The 15,866-nt window shown below is 45.5% G+C and overlaps 1 long non-coding RNA gene across 8 annotated transcripts; it reads right to left on the bottom strand.

Annotated features, from left to right (window-relative positions):
* Positions 1–15: 15 nt before the first annotated feature.
* Positions 16–2,983, bottom strand: LOC119327820. Of its 8 annotated transcripts, none has more exons than XR_005158714.1 (5): positions 2,312–2,983; positions 1,971–2,181; positions 1,781–1,884; positions 1,137–1,307; positions 16–257 (listed from the first exon to the last, which is right to left on the bottom strand). It is a non-coding gene; the product is annotated as an uncharacterized LOC119327820 (long non-coding RNA). The 8 variants fall into 8 exon arrangements; XR_005158712.1 differs by having other exon boundaries at positions 1,781–1,866; XR_005158715.1 differs by having other exon boundaries at positions 1,781–1,855.
* Between the last annotated feature and the right edge of the window lie 12,883 nt (positions 2,984–15,866).

Raw genomic sequence — 15,866 nt, 5'->3', positions numbered from 1 at the left:
TGGATTACAACAATGGATATTACAGGAGGAACATCATCCAAATGTGATGCATAATCTATATATTTTCTTGACAACAAAACAAAAACCGAAAGTATCCCTCAACATCATTACAACTTAACTAAAACTTAACAGAGGAACATCATTCCTACAACTGAACTAAAATTGAAAGCATCCAGCATCATCATCATCATCATCATCATCATCATCATCAGTATATTTGCCACGCGCCCATATAATCATCCATTTATCTTTTGAACCTACAAACAAAAAACCAAAATGAACTGTTAACACACAATGCATTAACAAAAAACAAAAAACCGAATGACTTTCTGTGGTAATGTAAGTGTAATTAGAGAATGTGTAATACATTCTGAACATCTCACAGCGGGTCGTTTTATGTCATGGATTCAGATGAAAAAAAAGATGGCCACTATTGGACGATAAAACTGGAAACTCAAACTAAAATATTCCAAGGAATATTTAGAAGGGACCATGTATCTATGTTTCTGCAGAAAGAGGCGTTCTGGCTCCTGTATATGGGATGAACACTTAAAAGGAGGACATTTATTTTGTTTTGGTGATATACAGAAAATCCATTGAAATATTCCAACGGGTCATTTATGTTGAAGAGTTTCCAAAGAAACCCATTGTAAGACTTAACAAATGCATATGTACGCATATCAAATATATGGTATACATACTCATCTAGAAGATATATTTTTCGTGCATGATACATACATGTAGCTTAATTTTTTTCCCTTTTAAATAGTACATCAAATCATGGATTAATTAATAGATTTATTTGGCTCGTACTGATTTGAGATGGTTTTGCTCTCTTTCGTATAGGATCAGAACAAAAACATAGATTGAGAGCTTAAAAAAATATAGATCATATACTACACATACCAATATCACAAAATGTGTGGCTGTGATATACGTATTGTAAGCATCATTAATCCTGTTTTAGCTTAGCCCCACTGCAACTAATCATATGATCCATGCTCTCCAAACTTATATGAGCTCATCATCCATGCATCATGCGAAAAGGTGTAAAGTAGTAATAAGAAATTATCCTAGAAATCAAACCTCTAGTCCAGTACGTGCATGTATAAAATAGAACAGTATGAAGCCAATACCTACACACCTGGAGGCACGGGATTGCCAAAGCGTGGATCAGAAGTTCATTCAGCCATTATACGTCCTCGGTGGGATCTCAACTTGATTATCCTATTCATCGCCTGGGCTTTCGTCAGGTAATCTGTATTGACGTGCTCAGTGAGCTTCCTTTTTTTGTTACTGACCTTTTCCTATTATGTGAAAAGGAAAAATTGCGGCAAACAGGTTACACACTTTCAACATGAATCAGAAGCATACAGCATGAGTCTTCCCTTCAGTATATTTTCCATTATATGAGAATGGAAATACATGTATGCAAGGTCATATTTTGTGCTTAACGAAATAATTGGAGACTCAACTTATCTACTCACAATGCATGCCTAGTAACTGCACGTGTATGTATAACATATATATGAACTATAACAAACATACAGTTTAGTATCATGGATTCAGTCAGCGAATTACAAAAACCAGATCTTAATTTCATAACAGCTCTTCCTAAGCAAGTTCTAGCACCATACACCAGATGCATGAAATTTTAAAAACGAATACAAATATGTTCTTAATTATTTAGTACATCAATTTAACAAAAGAACGACATTAAAACAAACCAAGCAGACAAAAATATACGAGGAAAGAGGTTAACTTAGAATCATTTTTTGACCTCGCGTGTAGTTTCAAATAAATATTGTTACGGTGCCACTGCCACCTTGACCTCCTGATGCATATACCTTCAAGTCTGCAACAACACTATCAAAGATATTCCATCTGAACAGAGTAGTTTGTGCTTTTAAGATGTGGATCACTGGGTGAGGATAAAATTGAAAGAACATATCAAGTAAACAAACCCATACCTTTTGCATGTAAGGAACATAGCGAAGTAGACTGAACAAATCGTGTAATGCTCCAAAACGACTTATCCACTTTCCAACAATATTAGAAGTGGTGCTTGAGTTCGCTGTGCAGAGGTACGACCACGCCTTCGCTGAATTGAATCACCTAGTTGCTTGTGTAGCACCTACTAATTTAGCCATCCAAGTAATGTGTATCTTCAGATGTCTGAAACTAAAGAAAACACATTATCAATATTCCCCAAAACAAATCTCTAGGCTGTACGTCCCAGATTTCAGTAGTACAACACAACATAAAAATCCTCAAAAGCAAAAAACCTACTCTCTTCTTGCTCCTTCCATACCTGCGACCAGCCTGCAATAGTTCCTCTTCTCCAGAACTTCATCAACAATAGAGGCTATCCAATCAGATACAAACTTTCTTTGATGTACCGCCTTCTCCACTGCATTGGATTTCAGTTTTCGTTGGGCATAGAATGCGAGATTGGAAGGATGTCCTGGTGCAGTGGATATTAAAAGGTTCCAGAGCAGGGATCAGGGAGAGGATTCCTATTCGCAAAAAAAAGAGGCTTCCTGGATCGTTTTACATGGAGCACATGTGAATAGTGGAAAACAATTAGGAGGAGCACCGGAGGAGGACGAACGGGGCTACAGATGTGGATAATGCATTGGTACCGCGAGGGGCTACGGATGTGGAATGAGGGATGTGGTTGCCTGTGCTTGTTCATGGCCGTACCTTGGATTCACCGTTGGTCGCAGGGGAGCGGTGACGAGGGGCGGCGCGCCGGGATGCAGGGTTGCAGGGGTGGTGACGAGGGGCGGCGCGCTAGGACGGAGGGTCGCAGGGCAGCGGTGAGGAGCGGCGCCGGGAGAGAGGATCGCAGGCGAGTGGTGAGGGCGGCGTGCAGGGATGCAGGTAGGTCGCAGCCGTGCAAAGGAGTGGCAACGACTGACGAGCGGCGGCGGCCGAGGTGGGAGGGCTCGAGAGGAGTAGGGGAGGCGGAGGAAAGGGAACGACCTAGGTTAGTCGTGAAAGCCAACTTGGGCTGGGTTAGTGCATTGGGCTTTATATGGAGCAATGCGTCACGAGCTGCACTACAACGCATATGCTACAATGCCTATATGCGTATCTCTCGTGAACTTTGCAATGTATAGTCAAAACGTCGTACGATATGTGTTGCATTATAGGGGGTATCCTTGTAGTGATGCATCACCTGCTCCTCCTTCATCTTGACATCGCGCACGCTGTCGGAGAAGGCTGAGATGATGGCCTCCTCGGTCACCTTGGAAATCTTGAGGCGTGCGTTGTTGAAGCGCTGGATGTACTTCTGCAGGGTCTCTCCGGGTTGTTGCTTGATGCGGCGCATGTCGCTCACGGCGGGTGGCCAGTCACGAGTACCTTGGAAGTTGGCGATGAAGCGGGTGCGCATCTCGTCCCAGGAGAAGATCGTGCCTGGAGTCAGGTTCAGGAGCTAGGTGAGGGCCCCGTCCTTGAGCGCCATGGGAAACCAGTTCGCCATGACCTTCTCTTCTTCGTTGGCAGCTTCGATGCCCAGCTCATAGAGCTGGAGGAACTCCGCAGGGTCGGCCGTGCCGTCGTAACAAGGAGGCAGGTCTGGCTTGAACTTGCCGGGCCACGCGACGCTGCGTAGCTCGGTGGTGAAGGCACGGCAGCCTGCTGTGGCCACGGGAGGCCTTGGGTGGCGGAGACCTTGGTCTTGCATGTCCCCACGCGCTGCAGCTGGGAGCAGCGCGGGGTCTTGACGTGCGGGAGCAGGAGCATGGTCGCGACGTGCTGGAGCAGGGAGCGCCCGGGCAGCTTCTTGCGGGCGAGGGACTTCTTGGCAGCTCTGCTCTTGCCGCGTTGGCACCTGACGGAGCGGGTTCCGCCCAGGGCCACGCGCCTTGGAGCCATGGCGCCTTCTTGAGGAGGAGGCGGCTGGGGCTCCCCCGGAGCTTCGTTGCCCGCGCGAGGCGGGGTGTGGTGCAGCGAAACGAACGGCGCAGGAGAGCCCCCTGCGGCGCGGACGAGCTCGGCGACGCGGTCGAGCCATTCTTCGTAGACGTCGTCGACGGGACGGTAGCGCAGGAGCTCGTTTGCCGCGATGAGCACAGCTTGAGCCTCCATGGGTGCACGGAGCACGCGAGACGAAGAACCAGCTGGGGTGAGCGAGGGAGTAGCGGTGCGGCCGCCTTGCCGCACGGACGGATGCTAAGACGACGCTTGCTGCTCGTCCCCCGCCGGGTCGGTGGCGGCGTTGACGGCAGGTGACGGGGAACGGCGAGGACGCCCGCCGACAGGAGCCGTCTGGGCGACGCGGGAAGCGAGAGCGGCCCGGCGCTCGGCGCGGGCCCGACGAGCGTCAGACATGGACGCGATGGTCGGAGGAGAACGGGGTGGTGGAAGACGAATTCCGGCGCCCCCCTACCTGGCGCGCCAAATGTCGGATTTCGGGTTCCAGCAGACCCTTGAGGTTCGAACACTGGGGTGCGCGCGGAGATTTCGCCTTCTACCTACCTGCACCCCTCCGCCTCGCTAAGATCTAAGCTATGGAAAGAACAGCACAAGAGACACAGGGTTTATACTAGTTCGGGCCACCGTTGTGGTGTAATACCCTACTCCAGTGTCTGGTGTGGTGGATTGCCTCTTGGGCTGATGATGATGAGCAATACAAGGAAGAACAGCCTCGCGAGGGTCTGTTCTTGTCTAGGGGGATGAACTGCTAGGAGGAGTTCAGTCACCCTTCTCTCTCTCTCTCTTCTCGATTCTCTCTCCGATTTCGATCCTAGCTAGTTTCTCTCTTGGCTTCTAGATTCTCCCTTCTTGATTCTGATCCCTCTCCGATCACCCCTGTGGGTGGCTAGTCCTATTTATAGGCAAAGGCCCTGGGCCTCTTCCCAAATATTGAGCGGGAAGGGCGCCAACAATTGGCCATTTTGAAGGGGAACATCTGGTACACTTATCCTGACTAAAGTTGGTCCTCGCCTGCCAAAGGCTCTGGTAGTGATGCTGGCTTGGGCTCCACAATGACTTCCTCCCTGCCGTTGGACTGGTCTTGGTCTCGTTTCACCGAAACGGGTGCCTTTGCTTGATGCTCTCGCCTGCGCTTGCTCCCTTTGCACCAAATAGGAAAGGAGGACACTGCATGACTGGCGCCCGCCTGGCGCCCTTGGTCGTCATGGCTTGCGTCACGGACACCTCGTGAGGTACCCCGCCTTGATCTCTCCGCCTCCTCGTGAGCCAGCCTGATGAGGCCGTGCCTGAGGAAGCTCCATGTTGTCCGCCCCGTGAGGCTTGGCCCCTCGCGAGGGTCTTGGGTCTGTGTTGATGAAGATGGGCCGTGCTGGGCCCCCTTTTGAGCCACGCCGCAGGCCACAGGCAGGCAAGTCTGGGGACCCCCGTTCCTAGAACGCCGACAAATTTTTTGGCCACACTTTATTCAAAAGGAATGTTGTATGCGAAATAAACGTGAAGAGAGGGCTTTTTAGATCAATGGGGTACATGATGTAACATGTGTGAATGTGTAGTTGATGCATTTGGCGAGGCCTGGAGAGGTATGTGTGTGTATTACGTATTCGAGAGAGGCATGGATAGAGGGACCGATAGGGGGCGTGGGAGAGATAGCACGAGAAATGAGAGTGGTCTAGAGAGAGAGACAAATATGACGTCACGACAAGAGATTCCATTCCCTTGAGTGTGTATATGCAAGGGGGGAATAGAGGCACCAGGAGAAATTTTCTATGTCTGTGGTGTTTGTGTTGGTATGTGTGGGTGTGAGAAGATAATGAGACATGGGGGCAGAGGGTGTGTCACCGCGTGAGGTCCGGTGGGTCGAGGTGAGGCCCTTCGTTCTGTTCCATCCTGCACCACATTGGTCGGCCCGTGACGCATTTAGGAAGACCCATGGATGACTAGTCATACAAGACAAAGATAGGAGAATTGTGAAGGACTCTGTGTCCACTGACAAAGCCGGCTAGGATTTGTAACCCTAGGTTCTCGGACTAAGGTAGCCCCTTTATCTCTGATATTACTATTCATCCAACCTAACTTTAAGGGGCGTCCTACAGAATGCTCTGCTAGAATCATACTCGTCGATTAGGAAGAGAGGTGTGAGACAATGCGTGAGAGACAGGCATAAAGATAATGTGCGTACATGAGACACGTAGGCAGGTCCATGTATATGGAAAGGGTCGATGAGGATTGTGCATGTGTATGTTTGCAAGAGGAAGAGTGCTTGTGATAAAGGTTAGTGAAAACAGTTGTAAATGGTTACGAGAGGGAGGGAGGGTTATATCTAGAGCATGTGTGCGAGAAAGACACCTTGGGAGAGAGTGTGTGAGCATGTGTGAGAGACCACCGATGAAGAGTGAAACTACACGTAAAAGACTGCTCTACACATTGATTAAAGATATAAATTGTATCCAAATATTAGGATGTGATCATGATATTTGAATTCGCGTAAGGAGCGGTAATTGATCCATCAGACATCTAGATTCTATCGAATTTGAGCATGTCTATGTTATTATTCGACACAATTGATCCACATAGTTAGTATTTTGAACTCTAGACAATGCATCACTTTAGCAATCGAATATAAACGTGAGTATAGTTCATGTTGTGTGTGTAAAGCACATTATACATACGAAAGTTACACAATGGACATTATAAATAGCTACTACCTATGAACTAGCATACATTTGAATTCAACTTAAGGTGGTTTAAAAAAATCGAATTCAACATGAAGTCCATTCAATTATTTGAATTTGATATCATGGCATTTGTAAACCATACCTAAATTATGGGGGCACCAATCTTTGCTCTGATTTTGTACATAATAGCATATGTAGTCGTGTACAAAATAGATTCAAATTTAGCTCCTCCATTCCAAAATAATCGTAGTTATAGGATTTTCAAGTGTCAAAATTTCAAAAAGAAGCGGATAATTTAATGAGGTTTTCAAACATATAAGGTCAAATATAACGTTGTATATTTAGATCAATCCTCATAGTTCAAGAGTACTCTAAACGTGAATGCTTGTGTTTCAAAATTTCGAACGAAGCGCCAAAAGAGCCTCTACTCGCCCGAAACCGCGTGAGACCAATGTTTGGTAGTACAAGGAAATTACTTTTCTAATAACTCCGACCCATGAAACCTACCGGCCCGATGTCCAAAGGTCTAAACCGGGGTAGGTTTGTAGCTTCATCTAGACGCCACGCAACCGCATCCGAAAAACATTCATACACAATGGCCGCCTAAGCACACATGCGCGCGGCCGAAATCGCTCCCGCCCACTATTTGGGACACCTGGGATTACCATCCTACCCCCGACCCGCAGTAGGTCCGAAATTTAAGAGGGGGCGGGGGGAGTTTGTACTTTCCCCAAATTTCAAACAAGCGCGTCCCATCTTCTGTTCAAAAAAGCCAAAAATAAGTGCGTCCCAGACCGAAACATGGTTCCCCCCACCCGTCTGATTCCCCATTCATACTCCGTGGGCGCCAAAACTACCTCTCCACCAGCCGCGAAACCCCGACGTCCTCCGTCCGCCACCCCATCCCACCCATCAACCGCCGCCCTCCTCCATCACGCCGGAGCCGATACCCCGACATCGTCGTCCACTGCAACCTCAACCGCAACGCCCTCCACGGCTAGTAGTTGAAGCCGAGGCTAAGCCGTCCGTACCCGAGCCAGTTCGACCACGCCGTCCTGCGCCTCACCGTTGCCGCTCCAACTTCGCCACCCTCCACCGCACCGGAGTTGTTCCTGCTACGTCGTCCTTTGCCGCCTCGGATCTGCTTCCCCTCCGCCGACATACGGCCACGGCAACACAGTCAACAATTTGGCCATGGGTTCGTCCAAGCCTGCACCCTCCAGAACATCGGTTTCCCCGGTAAAAAGAAGAAAATCGGCGCAACTTGTGGAGGTGACCACACTGGCAACCGAAAAAGGTACTCCTCTTCCCTTATTCGTGCAAATCTTACGTCTCTGCTTGCACAGTATTCATCCCACAGAAGACACTAGTTGACCGCTTCTTCTTGATACTAGATGTTCCTAGTAACTCGCGATGCACAAGGTTTCTCCTCATATACTATTTCACCTTAGCTAGAGGTCCATCGCCCCCCTGAATTTCAATTTCTGGCCACTTGATTCCCAATTAACGGAAGCATTCCCCGGCGTAATAGGCGCTAGTACGCCTATTACACCGGGGAAGCAGCACCTTGGTGTTTATCTTAGGGGCGTGTGCGGCCTAGAGCTACTGGCGCCCGATCTGGAGGTCGGCCGGGATTAAAGGGATGGCCTGGGGGCGCTGCCAAGCACGGCGGTGGTGTGAGGTCGATGGGAGGGCGGGGCGATGGAGGCAGGGGTCTGGGCCGGTGGTCGCTGGCGGTTCGAGAAAGATCGTCAACAGTGACTGGCGGGAGGTAGACGAAGGCCATCTGCCCGCTTATAGATCAGACTGTTCATTAAAAAATCGACTGACCTATTTATTTTCAGTCGACTGTTATCTTAGATATGACCACATGTGGTGGTGTGCTGGAGGAGTACCTGCATTTATTTTTGTTTGCCATGCAATGTTGTACAGCTATCTTATGTCTCCTGTCATTTATTTTTCAACCACCTGCTATCTGCTACTTTTACATTGCACTAGTTCTGCACACACTTCACCCTTACTCTCACTATTGTGTTTTTATGCAAGGGTATTTCAGACTCTGCTGCCATGAGAGAAGCCAAAAAGAAAAGAGAGAAGTCGCTCCAGTTTGATGTGCGGCTAGGCAAGACACGTTTCAATGCTTTAAGGGTGTAGTGTCAGCAGATGGAGACGGGGAACGTAGCTCTGGAGTTGATGACCTCGCTCGCAATGAACCACCATCCCAGGTGCTTGCTTTAACTTTGCGGTGTCATATGTGGTTGCATGTTCCATATGGTGTCTAGATTGTATTCAAAAGGCCGAAGTCGGTAAGATAAGGAAAGATATTTTTTTACATGAACCACCATCCCGTGAGCACTAGAAGACAAATAGCTAGTCAGGGCACTGGCCGAGCCAGTGACAAGCTCAGCAAAGATAGGCATCACCTGGAAGCCAACTAAAAAGCTGCGATGGTGGCGAAGCAGCCCGCCTCCCACCAGGCTCTCAGGTCCTAGATGATCATGCTTACCACTCCAGCCGGATGTCTAGCTTGTATTGCTTCCAATTTGGTTAAATTGCATCTGCTTGGCTTACACATTATACCTTTGAATATGACATGCCTTTCTGTTTTTGGTACATAGTAGTACATCTGTGTATTAACCATGTTCTTACATCAAACTAATGTTCTTGTGTATCCCTCATCTATCACTTATGAGGAGGCAGGCAGGCAAGGGGACTACTCCTCATTTAAAGAATGCAGCGTCAGCCTCCCGACATGATTCTCAAGAAACAGAAATGCTAGATGAAGATAGTGAATGTAGCTCTATAGTTGATTACCACATTTCCCCTACACTAGCATCACAGGTGCTTGCTCTAACTTGGCAGCGTGATATGTGGTTGCATGTTGCATATGGTGTCTAGATTGTAATTCTTCCAATCTGGTTAAACTGCATGTGCTAGTCTGCTTAGCTTATACATTATACCTGTTAATGTGACATGCCTTCATGTATTTAGTACATAGTGCATCTGTCTATTAAGCATGTCCTTACATAAAATTATTGTTTTTTTGTATCCCGCATCAATCAACATGACGAGACACCTTTAGTATATGCAGTGCGATATTAGTTGCATCTTTCATATGATTTATAGCATGCGCTGCTTCTAATTTGTTGAAATTCCATTTATGATGGGACACTTTTAACTTGGCAGAGTCATATTGGTTGCATCTTTCATGTGGTGTCTAGATTGCATTGCTTCTTATTTGCTGGAATGGTTTCTTCTTAGTTTACACAAACAGTTGTGAACATGCCATGCCGTCCTGTTTTTCGTACATATTCCATCCTTGTATCATGTGTTTGCCTTACATCAAAGTAGTGATTGTCAGTATCATGCATGAATGAGTTCTGAAGAGAGAATTTTATTGCTTTTTCTTGTCGGTTTTACTTGACAATTCAAAATCAATAAAGCGGAAGGAAGTTAGCAAGGCAATAGATAAAGGTGCTCCTTTCGAGCAGAGGGCCTCTACAGTTTCTACTCCTCCACACTCCCAAGATGATTTCCAACACAACACATGCATAGACACTCAACAAAGCTGTGTTTATGATGAGCACGTCTCCCCTAGTGCAGCATCACTGGTGCTCCCTCTAACTTGGCACTGTTATATGTGGTTGCATGTTATCTGTGATGTCTAGCTTGTATTGCTTCTAATTTCGTTGAATTCCATCTGCTTACTTTACACACTATACTTGAATAAGGCACGTGTTCCTGTTTCTAGAACATACAATATCTGTCTATCACACCATGTTCTTACATCAAATTACTACTGTTGTGTAACCTGCAACAATCACTTATCATAAGACACGTTTGACTTCGGAGTGTGATATAGGCTACATCTCACATTCTTTTCTAGCTTGTATTACTAATTTGTTGAAATGGCACTTATGACGAGACAGTTTTAACTTGGTAGAGTGATATTCATTGCATCTTTCATATGGTGTCTAGCTTTCATTGCTTCTAATTTGTTGAAATGCCTTCTCCTTAGTTTACACATCATAAGCTGTGAATATGCAATGGCACTAATGACGAGAGACCTCTAACATGGTAGTGTGATGTTGTTTGCATCTTGCATATGATTTATTTCTTGTACTGCGTCACATTTGTTTAAACGCCATTTATGATGAGACACTGTTAACTTGGCAGAGCAATATTTGTATCATCTTTCATATGGTGTCTACCTTCCATTGCATTGCTTCTAATTTGGTGAAATGTCTTCTTCTTAGTTTACACATCATAGTTCTGGTTATCTCTTCCGTCCTGTTTTTCATACATATTACATCCTCCTATCATGTGGTTGTCTAACATCAAAGTTCAGTTTGTCTGCATCACGCATCAATTTGTTCTGAAGAACTAAATTGTTATTCGTTTTCTTGTTGGCTTGACTTAACATGGCACAGAGAAAGAGGAAGAAACACATAATGGCAGGGAATGAGAAGCGGATGAATCCTGCAGATTCTGCTGGTACTAATGGTGCAATAGAAGGTCAAAGTCCAGCAGAAAATTCTACAAACACGGCATCCCATGCTACACGAGTTGCAAAAAAAAGACAAACAAAAACAAATAGCTACCACCAAACAAGCAGAGACAGCCCTAGTTCTTGCAACACCTACCATAGTACTACCAGCTGCACGACGTACTCGTGCGTCAACTGAGCTAGTAGCACGTTCCCAAGCTCCCTTGCCACTTGACACTACTTCCCAAGCACTCTTGACACAAGACGAGTTGGCAATATCAGATGAACCTTGTGAGCTTCAACAGCAAGAAGGTAGTTGCTGGAGTCAAGTTACAGTTGCATGCTTCTTTATATGTAGTCTCACAGTTTGATGTACACTAACATTTCCTATGTTTGTTGTTGGACTAGCACCTAGGCGCAAGAGGAAACAAACATCAGGGATAATGCTCGATAGGTTAACTAAATCTAGAGGAAGAATGGAGATCCGTTTTGAGGCAGGTTTAAAAAGGCCACGTGAAGCTATAGAGTCAGCCAAGTTAGTATCAGAGGCTGCGGTTGCTGTTAGGTGTCATGTACGTATCCTCCCAACATGGATTCAGTACAGGAATGACAAAGACGAAACCCAGTTCAACATCTTCCTCGACCATTTATCTGTAAGTATGGTTATGTATGGAAACTAGTAATATCGTCTTGCTCTGTCCAATACTTTCTGGGTTACTGATAATGAGACTCCCATAATTTTCAACAGATGAGGTTCAAGTTGGATAGCCAAGGTGATGCAACCAGATAAGCTTGCACCCATGTTTTCAAGTCCGCTCTGCGACAGTGCGGTATAACTTGAGGAAAACTCACTTTGAAGGCAAGGCTAACAGTGAACTTGCCCAAACATCTCCAGTGGAAAATATATCTGATGAAGACTGGAGAGGCCTCGTTAAACACTGGTCCGATCCGAAGTATCAGGTACATTATATATATATGTCATCAGATCACATGTTGAAGTCATATTTACGCATGTGCCACGCAAATGTATATTCTTGTAGGTGAACTGTTCAAAGAACAAGGCCAACCGTACAAAAGTGAAATTCCAACAGACATAGGATCTCGTAGCTATATTGCACACTGTGAGGCTCTTGTAATTAGCTGTTGTTTCACTCTTTTCGATGTACCATATTATTAGATCTATATTGACTTGTTCCAAATGCAGAGGAAAGCCCGCAAGGACCAAAAAGTACCTAAACCAAATGTTGTGGAAATCTTCAAGGACTGTCACACCAGCAAGAAGAAGGGCATGACTACACCAGTCAAAGCCGCTGTTGTAAGTCCTTAATCCTCATGCCTTTTAACTACTACTTACTCTGACTTGTGCCTTGAACTGCATGGTTTGCAGCCAATGTCTATTACTCTTTTTAATTTTATACACAATTGTCTTAGCGTATCATTGCACCTTACAAGGTTTAAAAGAGAGGAGTGATGTTCCTTTGATCTTGACCCGTAATCTAGTTCCGTGCTGGACTTGCCCACACAACGTTACAATTGCATGTTTGTCTGTTCTCAGTTGTTTTGTGATATGAATGACGTCATACTATGCTTACCATATTATAAACTTTGTCTCTTTATCCTTAGCCCTCAATACAATTTGAAGAAATAGACAATACATTAGCGATGGTACATGGTCATATGTTTGGAACCTGGTTTTATTATGTACTTTGCAATAAAATACAACTAGTATTTTACATGGGTTCACCAGAATAAGTTCTGTATATAGACCATAGCTATTTTGTTTGGTTTTGCTGCCTCCTTAATATCTTCTTTTCTGGTACTACTAATGTAAAACCTCAACTTTTCAGCGAGCTATGGAAAAAATGGTGGAACCGCCACCTTCTGAAGGTGGCGAGGCAACTATAACCGCAATATCAGCTCTTGCTGCAGTGGGTCAGTACCTGTCCACTAACAGTGCCAAAAGCACGTTCCTGCGTAATACTGGGTTGGTTGTTAAGGAAATATCGTCCAAACTGCCTCATGATCAAGATATGCAAGCTCAAAGCAATGTTGTATCTGTGCTCCAGACACATGTCCATTCCCTAACAGAGACCCTTTGTGAAACAAGGAGAAACATTGCTCAATGTCGTCAAGATATGCATGGTTTTGAAACCAGACTATCAGACATTTGCTATGTTGTTCAGGAGCCTAGGGGAAATGAAGGCGAGGGTTATGGTGCTCCATCGAACAATACAGCATGAAAACGTAATAGTCAGGTCAAATGAACTGAGCTTCTGAACTTCTGGTGGTGCATTTATCTGCTAGACTGTTAAGTTTTATGCCAACCTTCCTTTTGTTATATAGTTGTAATTTGTTTTGGTGCGATACAAAATTTATTCTTAACATGCAGCCACCGCCTGAAGAAAATAGCAAGCCATTTTTGTATAGTGTAGGGTGTTCCCTATATTTGCACTGGTGGCAATCTTTGATGTCGAGTGGATGTAATCTGTGCAATCGCCTTAATATCCTAGCGTTAGTTTCGGCCTTATTTATTTCCTAGTATTCTTTTTCCCTGGTTTGCTAGTGGATGCAACTACCATGGGCCATATACGGGTTGTAGGATCCATGGGTCTCCTACGGGCCGTCGATAAATGGGACTGTAATCGGTGGGCCTCGGGCCGTCGGATAAATGGGTCTACATGGGCCATAATCGGGTGTAATTGGTATCGGCCCAGCACGGTAACAGGCCGTTAACAGGACATAGGATAGCAAAGGCTTAGTTCTATCACAGGCATAATGGGTCGTTAATGGGCCAGAATATAGGACGGGCTGGAAACGACGCAACGGGTTAACAAGCCAGAAACGATCCGACTCTTGCCATGGGCCGAATTTGGCCCATTAGGGTAATAGGCCAGTAACAGGCCGACTCTTGCCATGGGCCGAATTTGGCCCATTAGTGGAACAGGCCAGTAACGGGCCGACTCTTGCCATGGGCCGAATTTGGCCCATTAGGGGAACAGGCCAGTAACGGGCCGGAAGTAATCGAGGGCCGAAAAGGAGCCCAAGAACGTATGGGCCATCAATAGGCCGAAAGCTAACACGGGCTGGAAATGGCCCATGTAAATCACGGGCTGTTAACGGGGATAAAGAAAATTACGGTTCATTATGGGCTAGAGTCACCGTGGGCCTGTAATGGGCCGAAAGATACGAAGGCCTCATATGGGCCGAAAGACGTCGTGGGCCATACATGGGCCGAAAGTGAAATGGGCTGGTATTATATTCGGCAGCCCACATGACGTTGTTGGGTCGATTTCCTTTAGGGCCTAACGGGCCGTAAAATGGGCTATTTGCGAAGAGACCGTTAACAGGCTTTTCATGGGTCAGCCCGTTAACTTTTGACCAAGTCAAACGGGCCGGCTTTGTAAGCTAAATGGGCCACTGTTGGGCCGTGCCACGTGTCGACATATCATAGGCGCCTACCTGACCCACTAACGAGCTAACACGTGTTTCGTCCGGCCAATAAGAATTTTACACGTGGAAATTTCCCATTGGTCGGGGCTGTTAACGGGTTATCGGATCCAAAACCCGACCCGATAGCTTAACGACGTTCCGTTACGGTGGATGCCACGTGTCGGTCACTCTTGACGAAAGCACTTCTATGACGCGCGATTTATTGTCATGGAAGTGGACACTTCCGTGATGATAATTTTGGTAATGTCATGGAACACTTCTATGACAGCACAGGTATGACTATCTTGATTCTGTCATAAATTTGTCATGGATGTACATGCATGACAAAAAATGCGACCTACTGTGACAAACACGTATCATCATGGAAGTGTATTTTTTTTGTAGTGTTGGCAACCAAATTATGAATAAATACCACATTATAGCATGAAAGCTTTGAGTCATATATGCATGATGTAGATGTTCGTGTAATTCTTATAGTTCATTTCATTCAAAATCATCTAGTTTTTATAAGAAAGCTAATCTATTTTAAGATTCATGGAATTGTGCATCGTAAGACATAAAGTAAAAACAAATAATGGCAAATCATGTAGAAAAACATTTGGGCAATTCTGATATGGAAGATTCTAGAACAAATAAGAAGTGCTTGTGTTTTGATGTTTGTGCATTATGCTTAAGTTCAACCATGGAGTCTTCTAGATTATACATGTGGTGAAATCTGGTGGAATCTAGATGATATCCAATGGCCAGTAGTGCTAAAATTTGCCATCTTTGGACCATCGGATTCGCCTCATCCAACGACCATCTTTCAAATTTAAAGTTACCCGCACACAATATAAAAAAATATAAAAATATAATATATATATATATAGGGGTATAGATATAGATATGTGATGCGAAAGCCGCCCATCATCTCCAATTAGAATAGCGTGTCCATGCACGGATGCGACATGGCCAAATGATGTCTGCCATCGGTATCTTAAATTCAAATCAGTCTGACCTTGGTCAATGTGTATACATTACAACATGCTCGTTTCCAGACCACACCGCGCAGATCTCCGTTATATTCATGCATGCATGGGTTTCAAACATCAGGATCTCTTTTTCGAATATTTGAATTCAACTTTACATTGATTATGACCTCACCTATTCTTTTACACCCACACAGTAGTCTTCTCTTTATAATTGTACCACTAACTTTCTCTCATGCATGCAAGCACACACACTACCAGTCGGTGTTATCCATCGCACACATGCAATCTTTTTCTTTAGGTCGGTCTCCCATGAAGGCACACACCCACACACATCCCCCTCTC

The sequence above is a fragment of the Triticum dicoccoides genome, chromosome 7A (assembly GCF_002162155.2).
Source record: "Triticum dicoccoides isolate Atlit2015 ecotype Zavitan chromosome 7A, WEW_v2.0, whole genome shotgun sequence".
In the NCBI taxonomy this organism is placed as follows: domain Eukaryota; kingdom Viridiplantae; phylum Streptophyta; class Magnoliopsida; order Poales; family Poaceae; genus Triticum; species Triticum dicoccoides.
Note: the sequence above shows the minus strand (reverse complement) of the source record. Positions and strands in the feature narration are given on the sequence as shown.